The 25,410-nt window shown below is 32.0% G+C and overlaps 1 long non-coding RNA gene across 1 annotated transcript in view; it reads right to left on the bottom strand.

The window, feature by feature from the left end:
* LOC148275976 (uncharacterized) overlaps nt 1-25,012 on the bottom strand; it is a 52,298-nt gene extending 27,286 nt beyond the window's left edge. Inside the window, exon 1 of the long non-coding RNA XR_015823896.1 lies at nt 24,902-25,012. This is a non-coding gene — a long non-coding RNA (uncharacterized LOC148275976). The remainder of the gene's footprint in view (nt 1-24,901) is intronic.
* Nucleotides 25,013-25,410: the final 398 nt, after the last annotated feature.

The following is a 25,410-nucleotide window of genomic DNA, read 5'->3' as shown; positions in this document are numbered from 1 at the left end:
AAATAAATAAAATAAATAAAATAAATAAAATAAATAAAATAAATAAAATAAATAAAATAAATAAAATAAATAAAATAAATAAAATAAATGAAATAAATTAAACAAATTAAATAAATGAAATAAACGAAATAAATGAAATAAATAAAATAAATAAAGCTACTTTCTATTATGTTGTATCCCAACTCAACACTGGGCCCCTGGCTTCATAGAGTTAGGGATACGTTATTATTGTATTTTTTTGTAATATATATGTATTTGTATGAATAAAATAAATAAATAAAGTGGCCACTTAGACTAGCCAAAGACAGATCATGAGCCTTGTAAATGCCTAGCATTTTATATTTTTCTTTTTTTAAATGTCATTTATCTCGATTGTTATTTATTTATATCGATAACTCCTTAGGTTGAATCCAGTTCTTATCTACAAAAATTTGGACAAACTCAAAATATTGTTTATTTTTATAGTAGGCTATTCTGTGCGATTGTTTATGCCAGAGTTAATAATATTAAAAATAAATTGATATTGCATAGATAATTTATTTATTTGCGATGTATGGAGTTTGAACGTTCTTTAATTTTAATCGCCTAAGCTAGGGTTTCCTAGGACAGCGGTGCCCGTATCTTAACGGCCGTAGTGAACGGTGATGCGGTGGACAGCCGTCGTAGTGGTGACTAGAGAGTGGTTTTATTTTTTAACGGTGTTATCAACACCATTTTTATAGGAAACCACTCTCTAGTCACCATTACGACGGCTGTCAACCGCATTAATGTTCACTACGGCCGTTAAAATACGGGCACCGCTGTCCTAGGAAACCCGAGCTTTAGTGTGGATACATTTTTTAAAAAGACTAGCAGCATCTGTGTGGCTTTAGCCAAAGCTTTTGTTACAGATTGCATCTAAAAGGTTTGAATACTCGCTATGTCAAAAGAGAAAAAATGTTGTCCCATTTTGACCTGATTATTGAGTGTAATTGAAGTTTTATCTGTTAATAAATAATCTTATGGAAATAGGGATAATAAATAAATTCTTAATATTTTTAAAGGGGACGACGAACTGTTATTGGCTGGACTTAATGATCGATTATAACTAGAAAATTCAGTATTTTAAAAATATTTTTTATTAGTCAATAGACATTGACATATTATTAATGCACATAGACATGCCCTGAGCATGTAAAAATGATGACATTGGCATCATGTCCAAACGCTCAGTCATGCCCAACTCGTATTTAGTCATTCTTTGACCAGGCGTGACGTTTAAAATCGAAATAAAATGCCCACTTGTGTCATGAAAGCGTGATAAAACCTTTCGGATAAACATTGTAAAAATAATTGTGTATCTTCGGCCTCGTGGTGTAATGGCCAGCGCGTTTGCCTCCCATGCAAGAGGTCTCGGGTTTGATTCCCGACATGGGTGATATGAGATTCTTTTTATTATTTTTTTTACCAGTGCACCTGGCTTGGACACGTGCTACGCATGCCTCAAGAGAGCCTAAACCCAATTATAATAAACAAATAATCACAAAGTGGTTTTACCGGCAGGACATCACATAATTAAAAAAAATATACACCTTCACCCATGTGAATTTCGCATCTCGGATCATGCTATTCGGTACAGTCATCCTTAATTCATTTTAAATATACGCTATGCTTTACGCATCAGAATGCTGGACCATAAAGAAAAAGCATGAGCAGAAAATTCATACCGCAGAAAAGAAGTTGCTCAGTAGCTCAATCACAAATAACTATCGACGTGCTAGTAAGCGACGTGATAACAATTTCTCATCATGGTTGTTTATCGTGTTCGCGATCACAATGGAACATCCGTGAACACCTAATATTAAATGTCAAAATATTTACGTTTCGCGACGTATAATCCTGCTGCGCAATCACATATTTGAATTCCATCGATGTAATTATGTAAAACATTCCAATATAGCTATTTTTATTATTTATCAACAATGTTTGAGCATGTCCAAATGCTTACAGACTGGCTGGATTTCCTCCCTAGCGAGTTATTCATATTGCCTAGTAGGTGATTTGGTTCAGCCGGATGAATCTCACCCACATAATAAAGGTTTCAGTTCCTTTACTTCACAAAAGTCAACAGATGGAAGAGTTGAGGAAATGTGGATGTTTAAACATGGGTAGAATGGTGAATGTTACACCGTGTGTAAAGTGGCCGCTTAAACCAGCCAAAGACAGGTCACAAGCCCCGTAAATGCCTAGACTTCCATATTCCCTTCTCGATATTTAAATATTATTTATCAAGCTATTTATTGCATTTAGCCGGCGTGGCGGTTGGCAAGCGAAATGTCAAGAAAGGCAGCCGCCAAAATAATTGTAATTTCATATTCACTTTTTTGTTTTAGACACTCCTTACTATTTTGCAAATGCATTATATTAAATTATGTTTTGCAGTAAAGGCCGATTTTTCGAGGAAAACAAAAAGCAAACCGACACGAGCGTTGACTTAGAGATTACACACGCGTTGTCTTATTTAGTTTAAAAAAAAAAAAAAATTTTTTTTTCGGGAAATCAACAGTTATACATACATATTAATAGTAAACAAACAGATATAGTGTATAAACTCAGAAGTAATAACAGATTTCTACAAAGTATACAAAGTTAGTGAAGAAAATATATTACATATTAAATAAATACATATAAGTTTATGACTGCGATAACTTAAGCATGTTTATTATTGTTTATTATGATCGCTCAAATGCTTAGCATGTTTTTAAGCACGTCGATAGTTATTTGTGATTGAGCTACAGCTGGTCCGCAGGTGTTACCAGGATTGACAAGATAAAAAACGAATATGATCGCGGTAGTTCAGGGGTCGTGCCTATTCCGGAGAAACTAAAAGAAACATGACTTCGATGGTATTGACGTGTTAATAGGCGGAATGACGATCACGTGCTCGGACTTGCCTTGCCTTGACTTGACTTGCCAACACAAAAGAGAGCTCGAGGTCGTCTACAAGCCACTCGGTGGACCAATGTTGAGAGGGAGCAGCTGACCAATGAGATGACACGAGGCGGGAAGAATTGGAGACTGCGCACCGGAAGTGCCGGCTCTAGATGGATTGGGATGAGGCAAGGAAGAAGATACTACGATTAGTAATAATTATTTTATTATTAAAGGTGCCGAGTTTTATTGCAAGTTTTTATTGTTTAATATTGGATATGAGTGATTTGCATTGAGGGTTATGTTTTTGAAAAGTTTGCATTTTGTTCCCGAAGACGCAGTAATTGGCCTCCCTCCTCTGAGAGAATAATAGCCGAACTTTTTAATGCATTCCTCACAGCCAGTAAACATATACCAAGACGAAGAAAAATATACCAGCTATTCGCGAGGGGCGAATCAAAAGTTAATGCAACTTATTTTACGGAATATTTTAGCTGTTTTTTAATCTATTTAACTTTTTATACGCTCAATGCGGGCGGGCACATTATCAGACTTATTACGATTATGGTGGGAAGCTAAGCACGTCATGCCTTGACCATTACGCTATGCTTAAAGATTAATTCTCCCTTACGATTTCGAAGATACACTACAGATCCTCCCCCGCCTTCAAGTTTTGATGGAAGTACATCGGTTTATACCTGAAAAAAGTGTAAAACAAAAAATTCCACCGAGCAATTTGAATCGGGTTGTGGTCCCGTGGCTAGTGTCATGGACTCACCGTTCAAAGGTCCGTGGTTTTAATCCCACTCTACTCTAACTTGATTCCCATTTTCTAATACTGAGTTTTACAAATCGTTGAAAATGGCCCTCAAAATGAAATATTTGGGTAAATCATAAGAACGTAAATATTTATTTTCAATATTTATAAGATTTTAATCATTCTAAGATTGGCCCTTTGTTTTAAAATAACCCTATTAAAAATATGAGAGAGATAAAAGTAAATTCGTCCGTTTTATCCAAAATTTAAAAATGAGCACCAAAAGATTAACAAAATCATAAAAGTCGTTCGAAAGAAAATTTTCTGCTCCACAAGATATTTTGTTTGCTTTTTATCATTATTATTAAAGTTGGATAATTTACGTAGAGCCTTTTTTGTGAAAATCACATCAAATGCGCTGAACGCTTTTACATTACATAAATAATGTTATTAATAAAAAGCCTTCAAAATGGAATTACAAGTAGATGAAAGTGAGCATTTTTGACACCTCTTTCTGTTTGCGTTCAAATGAGGAAATGAAGGAGAATAATAAGAATTGACTTATTAATGAAAGAGAAATATTGGGGCCGGAATTAAACAAGAACGCCTTTCTCGAAAACTGACATGAATGTAATGTCCGCTCTCTAGTTGGAGCATATGATGTCTACAAAGAACCTCCTTGCATTTCTATCGGCTACCAGCTTCTGTGCGTCCTTCCAAATCAGGTTCACGTCCCGTGGTTCTGACATAAAATGCCCACAAACAGTCAGCAGTGGATGTCCAGGACGTCGAGAACCCAATACCTTGTAAAGTAGGCAAGCGTGGTGAGGGTCTCAGGAGGCATCCGCAGTATATGACCCAGCCAATCGTACTGCCTCCGCTTGATGACAGTTGACACCGGAGTTTACTCCGTCCGTTTTTTTTACTTCATTCCTCACAATGTCAAACCACCACGCACCCAAGATTTTTCTGAGATTCCTATTCTCAAAACTCAGTATTTTGATGTTTTGGGCCCTAGTGAGGTACCACGATTCGCATCCGTACAGGATAATAAATATTATGCAAAAGTTATAAAGGTTTTATTAAGTAAATGAGGAAAACCCTAAAGGACAGAATCCGTAATCAAGAAATTAGACGGACTCGCGATACCCCAGACAGTACGGTGGAAGAGAATAAGGAGAAGATTCTGGACAGCTCTAGAATCACCTATACTGTGGCCCATGATGCCCCAGCTGGTCGCCGTCAAAGAAATGGAAGGATAACTGAAACTCAATATATCCGAAATCACCCTCTTGCTGATAACAGATCTACCGATCTGAACAGAGAAGAAGTAGAAGTTACGTATACTATCTCATAATTAATATTCTCAATAATGGCAGCATTTCATACATCACTAATGTATTTTTTTTATTAAAAAGAGAACGCTTTATTAAATTAATTACTTAAAAACATAAAAGTATGGGGGTAGAATTACAGGCATTTTATTTTTCGATCGATCAACGTCACGTCTGAATTTTAAGACCAAGCTTAGATTCATTATATTTTGTATTTTTTAAATCCCATTGATCCTTGAAAATTGAAACTTACAAGGAATATCTCGATTATTTTTGTTATTGTTATATTAGTATAGAACTATTTACTTTAAAACATAAAAAATCTCCATCTTAGAACAGGCTGAGCCATGTTAGATGAAGACTATCGTAACCAGAGGACGCTCCGTATTTATTATCTTGTATATTTTTTTATTTATTTGTTCATGTTTTTTACATTACATACTATAATAATTAATAAAAATAATGAGATAAGACTAAGATAAGATAAGACTTCACTAGGGTTACCCGTGCCAAGGACACTAAATAATACTCTTTTTAAAAATATGTTTACATTTGAGAATAAACAAAGAAGACTTTAATAAACAGAGATAATTAACAAAATGTTCAGTCAAATTCAGAAAATTGTTATCAGGCGTTGCTTAGTAAGTGAAAAAATTCCATCAGATGAATCTCTTCACAACAATAAAGGTTTCAACTCTTTAACTTTACTAAAATCAACAGATGGAAGAATTGAACAAATATGAATATTACATAGTGTGTAAAGTTTTGTCGACCTCGTGGTATAATGGTCAGCGCGTTTGCCTACCATGCAAGAGGTCTCGGGTTCGATTCCCGAGATGGTTGATGTGAAATATTTATTTAAATGGGTGTTTTCACACCAGAATATTTCATAGTCCCTGGACTGGTGCCTGAAGCGTAAGGCTGATCATATTACTTTCATGTAACCAATAAAAAATATTAAAAAAAGTTATATTAACTAATTAATAAATAATAAAAAACACGATGGTGTCACATTTTACATTCTTCTTTTGCAATCATCTATAATCTGTATAATTTTTATTTTAATATTTATATCTGATTTTTTTTTACATTGTTTTTAGAATTAAATTATTAATTATTTATACTTTGTTTTTTTGGATTGTTATTCTATTGCATTACATGTCATTATAGTTTAATTCATTTTTTTTTTACTGTGTATTTTTTATTGTTAATTATTATGGCTTGGCACGGACACAGCCTAGAAAGCCTTAATAAGTTCATTTATATTTAAACTAGTGTAATTTTGAATGGATTAATGAATAAATAAATTTCCTAAAAAGTTAATTTTTTGAGTTCAGTCGTTTTCGTCCAAAAGGTGCGATATATAATTTTACCGAAGTCAGTACTTCAAATATTTTAACCTCACACTTAGAAATCTTTTCAAAACGTATACGACGTTTTTGTTGGTATAATATTGTTTCAGCCAGACGTTTCAAATTTCAGCTGAAAAAACTTTTAAGTCAATATCAATTCTAGTCATTTTGTTCATCAATTACTGAACTTCATGGAGTATTTACCGTCAAGGGGTGGTTTATGGATTTAATAAGTAAATTCAACTGTGGTTCGAGGAAAAAATAATGGCTGCCCTTTGGGTATTAAACATAATTATTACATGAAAATATCTTTGGCATATAAAAAGACAAAAATCATTTTCTAGATACAACATTTTTTCAATTTTCAGGCGCATGAAGAATACAGTTCTGTTTGTGAAATTGTACCGGAACCCTGGACGAATGTTTTTGAATTGATGGCTGCTCTTAGATAAAAATCCTGATTAAGAAAATCGAATAGAGATAAGTCGGGCTCTTCGGTTGGCGCGTTAGACTAGCATATTTGAGATCCTGAATTCAAATCTTGGCAGGGTGGACGGGAAATATTGATTTAAAAAATTGTTTAAAGTGCATTTTTTTTAGTAAAAAAAATAATATTTTAACCAATCGACGGGTTATTGAATAAACCCCTATAGATTGGTTTTGTCCAAATGTTTGTAGACAATCCAGTTTTTTGTCTACAAACAAAAATTAGTATTCTTATATATAAAACAATAAAATGTCCACATATAAATTACTGTTCTTCCATTATTTTATGTAGTGAAAGAGAAATTCAAAATATACAAATTCTTCAAAATACGGCAATGAGGATTATACTTAAAAGAAATATCTATTCTGATATAGAAATAATGCACAAAAAAATGTGCTTGCTTACAGTAAAGCAACAAATTTAATATAATTAGGCAATTTTTATGCATAAAATAATTAAGGGGCTAAATAAAATAAAAACAATAATAAAATTTGACCAACAATGTCATACATATGAAAACAAGGGGTAACAAAAAAGATAAGATTACCAATGAGGAGAAAAACAGAATCTCAAAACTCATTGTACAAGGGATTGAAGCTGTACAATGAGTTACCTGAAGAAATAAAGGAAATAGAATAAATTTGAATAAATACGTTATTGAGAAATATTGATAAAAAAAATTAATATTATTAAAAGTTTATATTAGTTTTCAAGGTGTTATGAACTAACTCAATAAAGCATAAATAAATAAATTAAATAAACATTTGGACAAACTCAAAATATTTTTATAAAACCAACTGGTACATGAAGAAGTTTCAACTTTTTGCGAATTGTTTTCAGGCGTTGCCTTGTATGTGAAATAATTCGATCAAATGAATCTCTAAACTTTTTGTAATTTTTAACACATAAGAGCTTAATATTTATTGTAACCCAACTAGTTTCAGGTATTCCGAATTACCCATCATCAGATGTAAATATGTGCGTTTTTCCAGTTAAATGTTTTTCCACAATGTAAATACTGAAACAGTAAATCAAATAAAGGTTTCAGTTCTTTAACTTATCTTAAATCAACAGCTTACTCACCACATACCGCATCTGAGGACATAAGTCTCCTTGGCGGTGCCCACATACACGGAAAATTTGCTCGTTGTCAAACGAGAACAGCTGCCCGAAGGAGCTCTCTGAAATCTGGTAGCCTTAGCATCTTTGCGCTGAAAGAAAGTAATCCAGAAGCACATAATATGTACTTCATTGGATTGAGAAGAGAGGGAAGTGAATTATCTTAAATCAACAGATGAAAGAATTAAAGACATATGGATGTTCAAGCATAGGCAAAATGGTGAATGTTAGGCAGTGTGTAAAGCAGCCACTTAAACCAGCCAACGACAGGTCATAAGCCGTGTAAATACCTATAATTTTTTATTTTAATTTTTAAACTTAATTTTTACTTCTTCGTATGTACATCTACTACCTGCATCTAATTAATTATTGTTGGTTGTAAATTTTTACTAAAAAATATAAATGTTCGTGGAAGCATAGAGAGAGAGGAGGAAAGTATAGTTGAAGCTATACAACATCTTCCCGCTTTTAAGTACTTTTTATTTAATATTTATTTATTATATTTTTTTAGAATTGATTATTTTTTCCCCTCGCCTCCTTCATTAATAATAAATTAGTTTGATATCTGTAATTGGTCTTACTTTTTTAATTGTTCTTTTGTACCTTGTATTTATATGAAGACTGTATGATTTCCTTACTAAATAAATAAACAAAATTATTTCCCTGTCGATTACTTTAATCTTTTGTAAAGTAAACTAATTATATCAATTTTTTTTGCTGTAGGAATACCTACATCCAACGAGCTGTCTTTGGACACTTCATTGTAAAGCCCAAGCATTTTTGGCATTATTAAAAAGCAGCCAGTTTTGATTCTATTTCTAATTTCCCACAGCAAAAAAAAGTGTTCCGCACAGCAAAAATCCGAGTGTCGCGATTTGGAACATTGATGTTGATTTGAGATAAGATATCTTGCGTCCATCCTACCGGATAAAATTTTATCTAAAACTATTAATGAAGCGCTAAAGTTCTCCAGACCAGGCTTAAAAAATGAAAATATTCCAGTCTATTAAAGTAATTATTGATTAAATTGTTTCGATATGTAATTATTGCTTTGTGCCTGGACTGGAACCCGAACCTTACCAACGTGACATTACACGATCAGATCGACACAATTTGTAGTTGTTCGTTGAAGATGTTAGAATTCATCTTGCGCACTGCGAGGGTTTTTGGTAATACACGAGTACTGAAAATTCTTTATAACTCGTTGGTGCGAAGTAGACTCGAGAGTGGCTCGATGATTCGGGGACCGTGTGAGTTGAAGTACTCTCTTATGGTGGAGAGGGTTCCGAAGAAATTTCTCTACATGAGAGAGTGCGGATATTATCCATGGCCTTATACTCAGGTGTTCCCCAGGGATCCAACCTGGGCCCATTACTGTTCTCTATTTGTATCAATGATATTAAAAAAGTTGTAGTCAAATCGCGTTTTTTATTATTCGCGGATGACTTGAAGCTATTTTTGAGGGTTAAAACTTTGGATGATTTTCGTTCTCTCCAAACGGATATAATGAACGTATCTGAATGGGGAAGACGAAATAAATTATTGTTTAATATTTCAAAATGCTCGGTTATGTCTTTCACCAGGGCCCACAAAACGCTATTCTTCCGCTATAGAATGAATGACCAGAATCTTATTCGGATTGCGAAGGTTAAAGATCTAGGCATCACTTTTGTGAGTTCCCTGACATTTCATGATCAGATCGAAACAGTTTGTAGTAGTTCATTGAAGATGTTAGGATTCGTCTTGCGTACTGCTAGGGTTTTTGGTAGTACACGAGTACTGAGAATTCTTTATAACTCATTGGTGCGAAGTAGACTCGAGAGTGGCTCGATGATTTGGGGACCGTGTGAGTTGAAGTACTCTCTTATGGTGGAGAGGGTTCAGAAGAAATTTCTTCGGTTTCTCTACATAAGGGAGTGCGGATATTATCCATGGCCTTATCCCACTGAGTTTCTCCAGGGTATGCTTGGTTACAGCAGTTTGAAGACCAGAAGGAATGTGTATTTAACTACGCACTTCTTTCGATTGTTGCGCGGTATTATTGACTACCCTGAAATCATGCGGAGCATTCGCTTTTATGTTCCAGATTGATACATTAGATAGCGTCAGCATAGACTGTTTCACATTCCAATATACAGGACTAACCTGCCAACGGTTATGCCTATTGGAAGGGCTATCTCAATGTTGAACAATATTACTTTGGGCATTGAAATTTTTCACGTCTCAGGGGGAGTTTTTCGTTACAAGATTCTTTTACTTTTTCAACATATTATTCTCTGGATATTATGCATACTTACGTGTTTTTTTACATATACCTAATTTTACCTAATTATTTCTATATGTATGAATTAAGATATTCCATTTTGTAATGTACATGTATATGAATAAATAAAACTGAAATTAGATAAAAACAAAAAAAAATTAAGGTACTGATAACATATATTACGACAGTGAAAATTTCCCAAAAAAAGATTTAAAAAAAACATGTTTACTCTTTTTAATTACTTTAAACAATTATTGGAGGCGTTATTCAACCTAAAATTTAAGAAAACTACCACAAAATTCATGTGACTTAAAATTCTTGTATTTCTTTTTAAAAACCAAACATTTAGTTTTTTCTTAATTCTGTATGCGAGAGGTTAACGGTGGTTACTCCAAATATGATTAAATTAAGTTATTAATATGTCGAAACCAAGTTTTTTGTCCTTTATTACGAGGTTAATATCAGTAACTCATAATTTCTTTGATAACAAAGATAATTCTTATTTTTTTATCGTTTTTTTATTTGTTGATTTTTATTTATTTTTTATTTTTATTTGTTTTTTTTCCATACATATATTATTTATATAGAAATATAATTTTAAAAATACACTTGAGAAAAATACATCTTAAAATTAAGCGTTAACATAAATTGGAAAAGATGCCCATTTATATATTTTATGTAAGAATTAAGATATTCCATTTTGTAATCTTTCCATTTTGTTATCTTATTTTATTTTATTTTATTATATTTTATCTCTAATTCTTAATATTTTAAATATATTTATATTTTCGACACTTGACACTTGTGCAATATTTACACACATGTCCACCCTCATTAAAATAAAATTGAAAAATTGAAAGAAAAACATTAAAAAAAATATCGGAATACGCTGCATTTAATTCAATTCAATCCAATTTATTTATTCAAAAATAACATATACATTACAAACATACATTCGAGACGTACATATTATTAGATAGGAAAAATACACGAAAGAGACTCATGTCAAAGTAGTGGGAGAATCCTGCTCCAGAAAACCCCTTCGGATACACGGAACAGATCAACATCCAGAGCGATGTTGTTCAGCATAGCGGTAGCCCTTCCAACAGGCAGGGTGGTCCTGTATATCGGAATATGAAACAATCTATGCTGACGCTGTCTTGGGTGAGCCAAAAAATGTGTATGTCACACCAACCTCAAACTGAGATAATTAAGCGTCGGGCGCATTTTTATAAAATGTGATTAATTATTAAGCTTGGCTGTTGAGATTAAATGAAAAATATATGTTGTACTCGTATCCATCCACGCTCTACACCTACCCTTACAAAAAATGGGGTAGGGGGTGTACGTAAGATAATGATTATACTCTTTGCTGAGAAAATATATGATAAAAAATATTCGCGGATCATTACGCCACGATTAATTTCCATATTACAATATCTTCGGGATTATAAGCTTAAGAGGATGAATGTTTTTTCAAGGGAGAATCGAGAAAAACGAATAAGATATTGATAATGTATTACACATGTAAAAAGATACTGAATTTCAAGTAGATATTTATGATTTTCACATTTCTTTTTAATAATTAGGTATTATCTTTATTTATTTACGCATTAAGCATAGGGGCGGACATATTGCCTTAAGGCAATTTCTTCCTACCTATCCAAACCGTTCAATTTGAGAAACTCAGTGGTATATGAACAATGGGCGATGTTTGCTCGGAAACACTTTTCAGCTCCATCCCCCAGAGTGTTCAACGTCTTAGATGAACATAATACTAGGTTCTCTTAAACAATTTTCATGTTTAAGATGAACATTCATTATCAGCATAAAATAGAGAAATCTCACAAAAAAGCTTATGACATGTTATCTCATTGCTTTAAAATACATTTATATATTTTTTTTTTGGGAAAAAACGCCACAAAATAGACTAAATAAGCAAATTTTTAAACTGGGTCTATTTTGGCCGCTTCCCCACCCGCGTTTTTTTTTAACCATCGGGCTTTACGAGTTAACAGTGATTTTTTTTATTTTTTTTATTAAGGCAATCCATCCTAAGAAGGATGATTGGCAAAAATCTTTATTGCAACAGATATAGAAAACGATTTGGAGAAAAAATGCAAAGTAAGCTTTTGACGGTGGTACGTAAGAAGTAAAAGAGAGATCGACAATTCCATCCGCTGGTTAATTATTCCTGCGTTAAGTTTAATTCTACAATTTTCTAATGATTCTAATTTATCTAATTTTTTCCCATTGTTTTCAAAATGTAGTAATTTAATATTGTTTTCGCTGTCAAAAGTATGGTAAGGCGAGTTTAAGTATGTTGCAAAATTAGATTTGTCATTTTTTAATCTATAGGAGGCAATATTTTCTTTGAGTCTTGTTTTTATTCTTTTAGTCTTGATTTTACTGATCATTGATAAGTTTATTTATAATTTTATCATAATCATTAACTTTGGAGTTTTATCAAGAAATATCAACAAAAAACATCGACAGTTCATAAGTCCTTTTTTTCCATATTTTTTCTCAAGGAAACTTAAGCTTCTCTACCAAAGAAATTTCAGGTTTCTGGGCCCCAAAATATTCAATATGTTCCCCGAATACTACAAAACCATGACTCGAATTCAATTAAATAAATTTGTAATAAGATGGTTACTGGATTTAGGTAGAGAAAAATCGGAAAACTTACTAAAAAACTTTCTTAAATAATAAATGGTATATATATTGTATAACTTTATAATAACTGAAATAGTTGGTAGTCACGTTATTGTTTATTTTTGCATAAAAATGACTATTTTTATGCAAAAATAAAAAAAATATAACGGAATATAGAGATATTATTGGTAATTAATTCCCTCGAGGAAATAAAAAATATTTTTTTATATTCAGGTCAGCCATCATAAATTGATTTTAGAAAAATTTTCCCAAGCTTTTTTATGTAAATCGGATTGCGGTTTGGTGGCTAGTGTTGTGGACTCACGGATCAAAGGTCCAAAGTTCAGACCACATTCTATCACAACTTGATTCCCATTTTTCAATAACGAATTGTTTACAACTCTTTGAAAATGCCCCCTTAAATTGAAATATTTGGGTAAATCCTTAGAACGCAAATGTTTTTTTTTATAAAAAAAATGACAATAAAGAATTTAAATTAGTTTTCTTTTTTTTATATTATTTTAACTTCAGTTTTCTATCTTTTAAATGATTTTATTTTCTTTCGATATTTTTTAACGAATTTTTATAGTTTTTATACAAACTTTATGATTAATAACGCATTGCACGCTGTGAACAATTTCAAAGGACGAGACAAAAAATACATTATTTATATATGTACATATAAATATGTGTATATTTATGTTTTTCCTTTTTTAAAAAAAAAATTATTACTATTTCATTTTATTTTTACATCTGAGCATGTTATTCATTCTTTATTTCAATTCTTAATTTTTAATTACTCTTACAAATTTTCTTCGTTTTTAATATTATTTCCATTTGTAAATACTTACTACAAACTACAAACTTTAAAATATCTTTTTTCACTTAAATTTTAATTTTTAAACAACTTTCATTTATGTTTTTCTTTTTCCTTCTCTTTTTTATACTTTCATAATTAACCTTACATATAATTGCTTTATAATATGGAAACTTCACTGGTCCATTAGAATTAAGTCTAATTGTGTAAAATATTAAACTCTGTAACTGTACTGTATGTTTCCTGAATAAAATAAAATAAATATGTCCAGTAGTATGTTATTGTTTTTTAATTAAATAAATAAAATAAAAATAAACATTCAAATCGATCCCTATTTCTAAAATAATGTTTTAAAATAAATTTCACTTGAGATACCTCTCTATCAAAAATGTAAGCGATTGTATGTACATAAAAGGGTTGAAAACTAACCCTTGTAAAAACCGAGTCAGATTTATGCTCGACTTTTGGAATGAAACGCCTGAAAATAAAATTACCCAGAAAATTGTGAATTCCTGAAAACATTTAGGGCTAGCTTGGCAACAGACTAAAGCGAGGCTCCAGGGGGAGATATTTTGGGGCGTTTTCTTCATACACAAATACACAGAATAGTTTCTATGTCGCAACGGAGCCTACACTTGTAAAAGGTTAACCCGCAAAAGGCTGTTCCATTGGAAAATATAAGTTTGATGTGGGAAAATTTTTTGAAACATAAATTTAGGTTATAAAATTATTTGAAAGTTGTTATTTTTCAGTCATTGTTAAATTCATAAGTTGATTATTGTAAAAATACGTTTTACGCGATTAAATTATTTGAAAAATACTTTTAAAAAGTGATAAATTGGTTGCAAACAAACAAACCATCACGTCGTTTCCCCGTAGGGGTTGGTAAAGAGAATAGAGCGCCATATCATTAGACTTCATGAACTCGGCAATAGTTATTCCCACGTGTCAGATATATTTAGTGTAGGGTATTGTTCCTATAAAACAAACCTTTTGAACTTTTTCAAAGATGGTGAATTGTAATTATATTTATTTATTTATGCATTTCATAATACATACAATTTTTTGCTCACTTTGCCCGGCTGTATGATTGAAACAGTAGGTACTTATGATTTTCTTGTTATATTACTTTAAAATATTTTATTATTTAATTGGTTTTTTACATTTATTCTTGAATTGTTTAAACATTCTACTGAATATGTTGTACAACTTTTAGGTAAACTTTTTTATACATAAATCTTAAGTAAAAGGAAATTAATGATTTAAAAAAAAACTATATTAAGTCAAATATGTTAGTATTATAAATTTTTGTTAAAGGCAGATTTGCCGTTTATGTTAAAAAAATAAAAATAAAATATCACTATGTCTTTGCACACAGACTGCGCTTCGCCTACATTTAAACATCTTATGTACGAGGGTTTATTTTTTTTTTAAAGAAATATTTGCGTTCTTATGATTTACCCAAATATTTAATTTTGAGGGCCATTTTCAACAAGTTGTAAATAACCCACTATTAGAAAATGGAAATCAAGTTGGGGTAGAGTGGAATTCGAACCACGGACCTTTAGTCCGTGAGTCCGAGACACTAGCCACAGGACCACAACCCGATTCAACCCGGTTGCCTTTTATATTTCGAAATTTGGCAACACTGGTGCTGCTATCTGGAAACTGACACCTCTATCGTAGACTTTGACATTTTAGAAGCTATATTTACTTAGAATAATTTTTATACGGTCACCTTTTTCAATTGTTTTAGTTATCTCAAAATTTGATATCACTGCAAAAATGGAATTAAAACGTGAACACTTTCGTGCTTGATTCGACATTTGACAATAAAGCACCATCAAGGATAAGTATTTACCGATAGTAGACAGAATTCAATTGTGGCTGCAGTTCGCTGAGCGATGAATTTCGTCAAGGTGGTCCAAAATCGTTGTTGTTCCGAAAAACATTGATGCTGTGCATCAACTTATTATGAACGATCGTCATTTGACTCACGGTGAGATTCAGGCATCCTTGGGCATTAGTAGGACTGGCATACATTCAATATTACATGAACGCTTGGGCGGCAAAAATATTTTTTCATGTTGGATTGAAAATATGATCGCGGTGCTTCAAAACATGTCTATAACATCGTGGCAGATGACGAATTTTGTATAAATTCGTACGAGACTGAAACAAAACAGCAGTCGATGATATGGGTGTTTCTAGATGAGCGAAATCCAACAAAAGTTATTCGCGGTCGAAGCACTTCAAAACAAATGGTGGCCTGTTTTTTCGGAAAAACTGGACATATCGCAAACGTACCTTTCTCTCTTTTTCTTTTCAATCCGTGCCTCATGTCAGAGGATGATGATTACGCCTGACTCCAGGCATGGCTCGTCTGTGGACAGTCTCCCTCCATCTGGAACGGTCTTGTGCTCTTCTGTAGGCATTCGTCAGTGATGATTCTGATAACTCAGAGACTGTGCCGCTCCATCTTGTCGGTTGACGTCCACGCGACCTTGTCCCTTCGACACTTCCCAGGAGAATAATTGTCTCCAAACTATCAGAGTTCCCCCTGGAAATATGTCCAAAGAACTGCAGGATTTTTTCTCGCACATGGATGTTAGTCTTTACGTACTTTTGGTGCAACGTAAAACAGTCAATTCTGAATGAAAGTTGCATCAGCAGTGGACAATTTATTTAAAATACTAAAAATATTAAACGCTCTCCGGAACTACTCAAGATCTGTGTTTTACTTTTGTAAGCGCACGTAACGTAAATGTTAGAGAGTTTTCTGGCTAATTAATGGCGCAATAGAGCAAATAAAGGAACAGACTCACTGTGGAATCAGTAAAAGCTTCGATTCGTACACAACGTAATTTTAAAAACATGTCGTCCAAAAACTTTTATGATCATTCGTTAAAAAACCGAGATTCTTACAAAAATTAATACTTTGGCTAAATATGATTATTAAAATAAAGCCATACTCGTTTTTAGCCCCAAATAATTATTTTACAACCCTACGCTACGAATAGAGAGTATTTGCGTTTGAAACGAGTGAGAAATTATCGAATAATCTGTCGATTAATTAATGTTAGTTAATATTTGTAATCTTTAGATTAGTCGATTTGTCACACAACTTAAAATTCTTCGGGATAGACCTTCCGGCTTTTTGTCGATCCCTTCGCCATTAACATGGTGTGGATTAAAGATGGATTGGCATAGATTAGCTCAATGTCTTATATGTTGATCGTGTATATGAATGTGTTGTTTACCATTATTTTACTGCCCTTTTTGTCTATGCTACATAGTTTTATGTTATTTTTGTTCGGCTTCTTGTACATTTATTTTTCTTAATGTAACTGTTGTGATTGACTAAGGCCATATAAATCATCATCATCATTCCATGTCCGCTCCTTAGTTGGAGCAAATCGTGTCCACGATGACACGCATCTCTGTCAGCTGCCAGCTCCTGTGCATTCACCTAAGTCAGGTTCGCGTCCCGTATTTCTGACACGAACTTCCGACAAATAGTCAGCAGTGGACGACCAGAACGTCGAGAAACTGATGGCTTGTAAAGTAGGAAATCATAGTCAAGACCCTCAGGAGGCATCCGGGTTGTGGTCCTGTGGCTAGTGTCTCGGACTCATAAACCAATGGTCCGTGGTTCAAATCCTACTTTACCCCAACTTGATTCCCATTTTCTAATAGTTAGTTATATACAACTCGTTGAAAATGGGCTTCAAAATTAAATAATTGGGAAAATCATAAGAACGGAAATATTAATTTTTTTAAATAAAAAAAAATATTTAAAAAAAAACTACTGTATCACCTACGCTTGACGACAGTTGTTGCCGGAGTGCGTTTTGTCCGTTCACTTATTACTTAATTCCCTACAAAGTCAAACCACCGCAAGCCTTATATTACAATAAATAAATAAAATAGAAAATAAAATATTACATTTCCGATGGAAGTATACTTCAGAAAAGAAGGTTTGAAAAAAAAATTAACCATTATTTTAATTCACGATTTTTCAAACATTCATAATACATTAAAAAAAATACTGAAAAATTGTAAGTGATATTTATCTATTTTTAATAATAATTTTATAATAGGTTATTCAGGCCAAAAAGCACAACAGGGTTAAGTGAGCCAGGGGTGGCGCTAGGGGGTTGAGAGTGCCAGTGACGAGACGAGTAATGTATATAAATTTATTATCCTTTTCTCATGATAGAGCAACCCTGATACGTCCCAGTTTTTTCGCGGCAAACTGTAATTTGTTTAAAAAAAAACTTTGTTTTTGAAACCAGACAGAACCCGTATGAGCATATTAAATTGGGTTATTTATATTTTAAAAAGTGGCTAAGTCTCGGAAATGAAGGAGGGTTTAACCTTTTGATAATTTTGTCGGTCAAATTATTAAAAAATATCATCATCGGCATAATGCCCCTGCCCACACCCAATGGTGTATAAGGCACTGTATTAGTACACTTAAATCGGTTTATATCAATCTTCTGTTACATGAGCGCAAGGTGATCAGCCTTAAGCTTAACGTGACAGTCCAAAAACATGAAATGTTCCAATGAAAGCACTCCCTTTACATGCTGAAAATCATTTTAAAAACCATAGAATTAAGAATAGTCCAGAAGGAGCGTAGAATCATATTTTAATACATCGAACTGTGTCCGATAATCCCCCCACTATGCCCTATTTTCGCCGCGCGCATTCATAATGTCGCCGCGTAATGTTGCTTAATGGGAAAAAAGAAATCATAACACAAATGTAAGGTAAAAAAAAGCAATCTGTTAATTTCTCAAAAATTTTACTGTGCAAGCTGAAAGATAAGTAAAGGGTCATTTAATAAGAGTAATTGAATTAATGAACTTTGAACTTAAAATAAAAAACAAATTTTATTTTACATAAAACGGATATTTTTATATCGTGTTAAATAATATTTGATGTTTTAATGATAATGTCGGTCAAATGTCCACGATAGAGTTGTTTAATCCGAGATCCAATTTTCATTAGTTCTTTCATTAGATGAGCAAAGTAGGTTAAAAAAATTTACTACCCTAGCAACACTAACGAAATTTCTATTTTGTTTCTTCGACAATCGGACAGATAGAAAAATAATTCAATTTTAAAGTAATGCATTTGCTACTTGAACATTTGTTTGCATTTGACATTTGAACACATGTGTGATTGCATCCCGTTTCTTTAAGATCCTAGCAGTATTTCTACACTTCAAAAGGACACAACACGGCATAGTTGAATTCAAATCAGGAGTTACGTAATGAGCCACGCCTACAATGAAACTAATGGTCAAAACGTAAACCTACTCATTTATGAGTAGTTTAATCGCCATCTGTTTGATGTGCGTATGTGGTTTCTGGACTATTCTTAATTCTATGAAAATCATTGATTTTGTTTAAATCAAGTGCGTCTTTCGTCATATTAAAAACCGTTTTTTTTTTAACTTGCGATTTCATTAACAAGGATATTAATTAAATTTGATTTTACTGCATTCATAGCCCCTTTTACAGTGAGTTTGGCAAGTTGCACTGCAGCGTAGAACCACATGTTTATTCAATGTTTCATGTCGACCTTCCCAGAAATAGAATCCAAAGCCTCAGGCATGGTAGGCGAACGCCCCACCACTACACTTCGAGGCGGACTTATCTCCTCTAGATTTCTGATTTCAGGATTTTATCTTGGAGCAAGCATCGAGACCAGAACACTCGTCTAGAATTCTAGTTACATTTTGCAGACAGAACAACATATTCTTCCACCGCCCGGACGCCCATTCTCAACAAGGTTGAATTAAAATATTCTTTAAAACATGTGTAAATTAATATTAACTAAAAATGTAATAAAATGAAAGAATAAGAACTTCTTAATAAAACAAAAACAAAAAAATTGTATTATTAATATTTAAAGCATTAACTTTGTGGTCAAACATTTTACTAAATGTTATCACCGACTTTTCTATGTCTACCGGTTTCGAGATGTACCCGTCTTTTCGTCAGGACACTAATTAAACCAACATGCAAACCAACATGCAAAACCCACTATACACCTTCACCATAGTTTTCGCATTAAAATATAAAACCAATAAATATGCATTTTAATAAGCACATGCACTGATTAGGACAGACATGTTGGTTTAATTGGTGTCTTGACGAAGAGACTGGTACGTCTCGAAATCGGTAGACACAAAAAAGTCGGTAAGTGGTTATATTCAAATATTTAATAATGTGGCAATACTATAGACGTCACACGTGACGTCGCGCGCCAGGTCCGAGCGACGGACAGGACGAGAAGCGTTTTGGCTGTGTTCGGTGACACACGTTCTTTAGACAAAAACATGATTTCATTTTAATTGTTACGATTTCATACTTTTTTTATCTGCTTTATTTTGCGTTTTGCAAATTAGATTTTTGAGTTATTTTTAAGTATTTCCATTCTCTATTATATTTAGTTTAGTTATGTTTATCTATTGTATATTTTGTATTAATAAAAGATAATAAAACTGTAAGTACAATCTTTTACTCTATCCGTGCATTACATATACCATGTTAGTCTGAAGATTTATCCAAAACGAGCGTGAAGCAAAAAACGTTATCACGAGACAGTTTTTACGGAGCGATATCAACGCGGATAAATATTTAGCAATACCAGGCAGTCAACATAACCCGACGTTTAGTAGGTAACAAACACCACCATAATAACATTAGGTTCAAAAAAATAGTCTTAATTGTGTAAAAATACTAAAATAATAGAAAATAAATATTCACGAGATTGAGTAAAAATCAATTTTCATTGATAATATCAACATTAAATGAAAAGGTGTTTTCAGGCGTTGCCTGGTATGTACAATAATTCAGCCAGACGAATCTCAATAACTACCACATAGATTTCAGGTCTTTTATTTCACAAAAATAAACAGAAATAAACAATTTAGGAAACGCGGATGTTTAAACATGGGCGGAATAGTAAATGTTACACTCAATGTGTAATGTGACCACTCAAACCAGCAAAATAACAGGTCATAAGCCATGTGATTGCCTAGACTTCCATAACCCCTTCGCGAAAACGTTTCCCCTCTCTGTACCAACAAATTTGGATCTTCACTTCCTAGGGAGTAAATCCAGCTTGTCTACAAACATTTGGAGATGCTCAAAACATCATAGATTAAACTAAATGGTATAAGGAGAACTGTAAAAAATGGAAAAGAGTTTTTAGGCGGTGCCAGTAGGTGACATAATTTAGTCAGATGCATCTCACCTATATCAATAAAGGTTTTGCTAATTTATGCTGTTTAAACATGGGCAGCATAATGAATGTTACACAGTGTGTAAAGTGATCACTTAAACCAGCCGATGACAGGTCATAAGCCCTGTAAATGCCTAAATTTCCATATTCTCTTCGCGAAAACGTTTTTCCTCAGCGTCGCAACAAATTTAGATATGATATTGGTTGATTTGGTGTTTTTTTGTAGAGCTCTAGATGTAAACTTTTGTAAAACTCATATTTAAATTCTTCATTACCTTTTAAACACTTAACCTTGCCCTTAACCATTAGTTTTTCCTTTAATTATGATTAATGTACATGCTATAGTTTATAAGATTATTTTTAATTTTACTTAAGTACCATAAATTATATAACTAAACTAGCTGACCCGACAGACATTGTCCTGCACGAACGTTGGCTTGCCTTGGAAAAAGACTTTTTATTGATAAGTAGGTACCCAGGTACTTGTTTGTGATTAAATTCCAGAACTAAAAATTGTTAATATTCAAATATTGAATTTAAGTAGGAACTGATTTATGGTTGAATTCCAAAACATAAAATAAATATCCTTTCAAATGTGGCATTATTTTTGCAAACGTCAAATACCGGTCTCCTCACCAATAGAGGGGTGTATTCATGTAGGAATACGAATTTTAAAAATTAATTAAATTTAACATTATTTTAGTATTACCAAAAATCTAGTAAAAAGAAATAAATGGGTAGAAATTATAAAGAATTTAAAGAAAGAATTTGATTTAGATCCACAAAAAACATATGCTGTTTGTAAACATTGAAAAACCAACTTTTTTTATACACAAAAAAACAACATCTTTATTTTTTTTTTGGAAATGCACACTTCTCGAATGCAACCCTGGTAGATCGATGAATAAAACATTTATGCTTCTTACTTTTTTTTTACATATTAGATTTTTTAAAAATCTACGAACACGCGTAATGCAAAGATCAATATTTCTCTGAAAACCGCACGTTAATCAGTTAAGCCGTTAAGGAGTTTAGTGACATCACACGTACAGAGGAATTATATATTTATTTATTTATTTAAACCTTTTATCAAAATACAAATAAACGTTTACTTTGTCTAGCTAACAAGGGTACATACCCCGTTCCAAGCTAGGCGATTACATTTTAATATATAATAATAGTTAATAAATTAATAGAGAGCACAGACAAATAAAATATAAACTTATTCGTATACACATTTTGATACACATACATACACACATATAAACACACACATACATACACCCTACAAAGACACAATATAAGGACATTTAATCCATATTATCTTCACATTCGTTTGAAAATGCCTTAACAAGGCGAAACAATTGTCACGAAAATATTGTTTTTATATTTGTAAAAATAATATAAAGTGTTCAGTAGACTCAAATCAGTATTCAATTTCTTATATTTTAAGTTAATGAAATAATTACTTGATAAAAATGTATTTTATATAATACGACATTCTTTTCGGGTTAAGCGCGACCTTGTCTAACACGGGTCGGGGGTTGAATGCGTCCTCATCATTATGAGGAAAAACCACACTGAAAAAAGCTTCAATAGTTGCCTCTGGCCAAATATTGAACAAATACAGAGAATTAAAACTCACTCCTGAGCCTCAATCTAGAACAGACAATGAATGGATAAAAAAATAATTACAAAGCGCAAATTTACATAGATCTTTAGAGGATTCAACATTTCAATTAATATCTATAATAATATCTGTTTATTTTTTGTTAAATTTTTGTTGTACATGATTCCCGATTTTAAAAAAACCGCAATGTAATTTTATTTAGTTTGTCTGTTGATGCTTGTGAAGTAAAAGAGCTGAAAATTTTATTTATGCGGGTGAGATTTATCTAATTAAATCATTTCACCTACACACAAGGCAACGCCTAAAAATTATATTTTTCAATTTCTATACTACTTCGTGGACCAGGTGGATTTATCAACAATATTTTAAGTTTGTTCAAATTTTTGTAGACAAGGACTGGATTTATTTCCCTGGGGAGCTGTTAACATTTACATATTACAACAGAAATGAAGAACATTTAAGAGAAGGTCATATAGAAGTCTAGGCATCTACATGGCTAATGACTTGTCATTGGCTGGTTGGAATTGTAATGTATCATTCATTTAATTACAGTCCTTGTCAACAAAAAATTGGACAAACTAGCTGACAAATGTGGCATGCTACTTTTCATCTAGAAAAAAATAACCTCACTCCGTAGGGAAAATTCTTAATGGAAAAATTAATAAATAGTAAAACAATAGCAATGCTACGTCGACATAGAATAATGGATTGTCAATTTTGTTGAGCGATGGTTGGAGGGCCGGCAATAGATACAAGCTACTTTTTATCCCAAAAAACATATGATTCCACAGGGAGTTTTTTATTGTTAAACCACCCTAGAGAAGCCGCGGGTTAAAGTAAGTATATACGTAAATATACACAAAAAATATTTAAAACGGTGAATGTGTTTCAAATATCTTTGCATTTTTATTTGTAAGATTCTTTGATAATATGCAAGCTTCCCCTTTTTATTATGTTGTATCCCAACTCAAAACAGGGCTCTTAGCCTCATAGGGATGCTTTTTTTGAAACAAATGTGTATCTTTATATGAATAAATAAAAAATATAAATACGCAGATGAAAATAATAAAGATTTTTTTTTTAAATAGTGACAGGTACAACAATTGAATGTAGTTATGCAGAAAGCAGCCAGCAATATAAAAAAAAGAGATATTGTTGTTATTGAAATTAGGAAGGTCAATTTTATGTTATGTTTAAAACAGCCAGGCCGCTTTCACTCAAAAAACTGTAATAACCACCTGAAAATTTCATGATGTCAAAATTTCATGAAAATGAATGTCACCTCATACATTCAAAGTTTGTATGAGGTATTTATTTATTTTCAGTTCACAAACAGTAAAAGATATCATATACAAATACAATTTATAAAATGAATAATAGTAACACTAAACATCTTTCACCAATTATATGTGAACACCAATAGTCACAAAAGAAAAATTAAAAATTGTATATAGACCAAAAGTAAGTTTTCATTGTATGTAATTAATGCAGTTTATTAGAATTTACATGAGATTAATTTTAATAAAATTTGATTTAAGATAGATGCAATTTATACAATCGAATATAATTTTACTAGATTATTAATTAAGTCTCGTAGTAGTATTTAAAATGTTTATCAATAATTATAGTGATAATAGTCACAATAAAATAAAATAAATAAAAAACAATGCGTACTCTTATGGACTGCGTACTCTTAGCCGTACCTCCCCTAATATATTTTTTCTGGGACTTAAGTCCACGATTTTATCAGTCGATGGTCGACCATTGAGCATGTAAGAAAAAAATATACAAGGTATCATTCAATATTAGAGCTGGCCGTCATTAAAATGACTAAATCTGGTAAAATTTATAGTTAAATTATTTTTTGTCTTATAAAAAAACGGAGTATCGTGGAGTTGGGGATACGTTATTATTATTTTATAATTTTTAGAAATTATAAAAGTATTTTAAAATCCTCCCAGGCTTTTGCCTAATAATGCCCATTCGTGAAATTGAATTGTCTTTGATTTGTTATATTAAAGTTCATTTGTGATCCAGTGCCAGAAATTGAAAAACATTCAGATTATATTAAAGGTAGGTATCCACTCCATGTACCTATTCCTTTCTCAAATATTTCCCAATTCACAAAACTGAATGAACTTCGATTTTCATTTACAGTCCGCCTTTTCGTTAACATTTTGGTAATTTTTAAATTTTTTTTTTTTTTTACTAATTCTGGATTTTTATCCAAAATTAGTCCACTAAAAATGTGACATACTCAAAATAAAAAAAAAAAACGAAAGAAGTAAGCATCGTCACAAAATATTAATGTATTACTTACCATTCTGAAGATTTGATTCGCTGGTCATCATGTAGTTAGTTCTTAATTTCGAAGCGTTGGCCATTTTTCAAATAATGGATTCAATAAATATTGCGTCTTTTACGATAATTTTTCTTTTCTGTTATCCTTTTAAAATTGGATTATTCTTCAACCTAAAAACAAAAAAAGAAATATTATTATGGTTTGATGTATATATTGGTGTTAACATAAGTTTTGTTCGTTTTTTTCCGAATTTAAAAATGAGCTCCAAAAGTTTTAAAAAAATCGTAGTACGTACGTCATCCGAAAGAAAATTTTCTTCTAAACAAGATATTGCATTATTTGCTTTTACGTTACATACGTGTCCGGATAATAATGTTAGTTTTTTTTTTACGCTACTTTACGTTAGGAATAGGAGAGGGGGAAGTCAGCTCATAAACGCTGGGTATCTCAGTCTTATTTATTTATTTATTTGACACTTTATATACATACATATATAATATATATATATATATATATATATACATATA

Source organism: Micrasema longulum, unplaced genomic scaffold, assembly GCF_059751315.1.
Source record: "Micrasema longulum isolate JH-2025_06_02 unplaced genomic scaffold, ASM5975131v1 h1tg001308l, whole genome shotgun sequence".
NCBI classification, from domain to species: Eukaryota; Metazoa; Arthropoda; class Insecta; order Trichoptera; family Brachycentridae; genus Micrasema; species Micrasema longulum.
The sequence above is the reverse complement of the archived record's forward strand: the minus strand, read 5'-3'. Positions and strand labels throughout refer to the sequence as shown.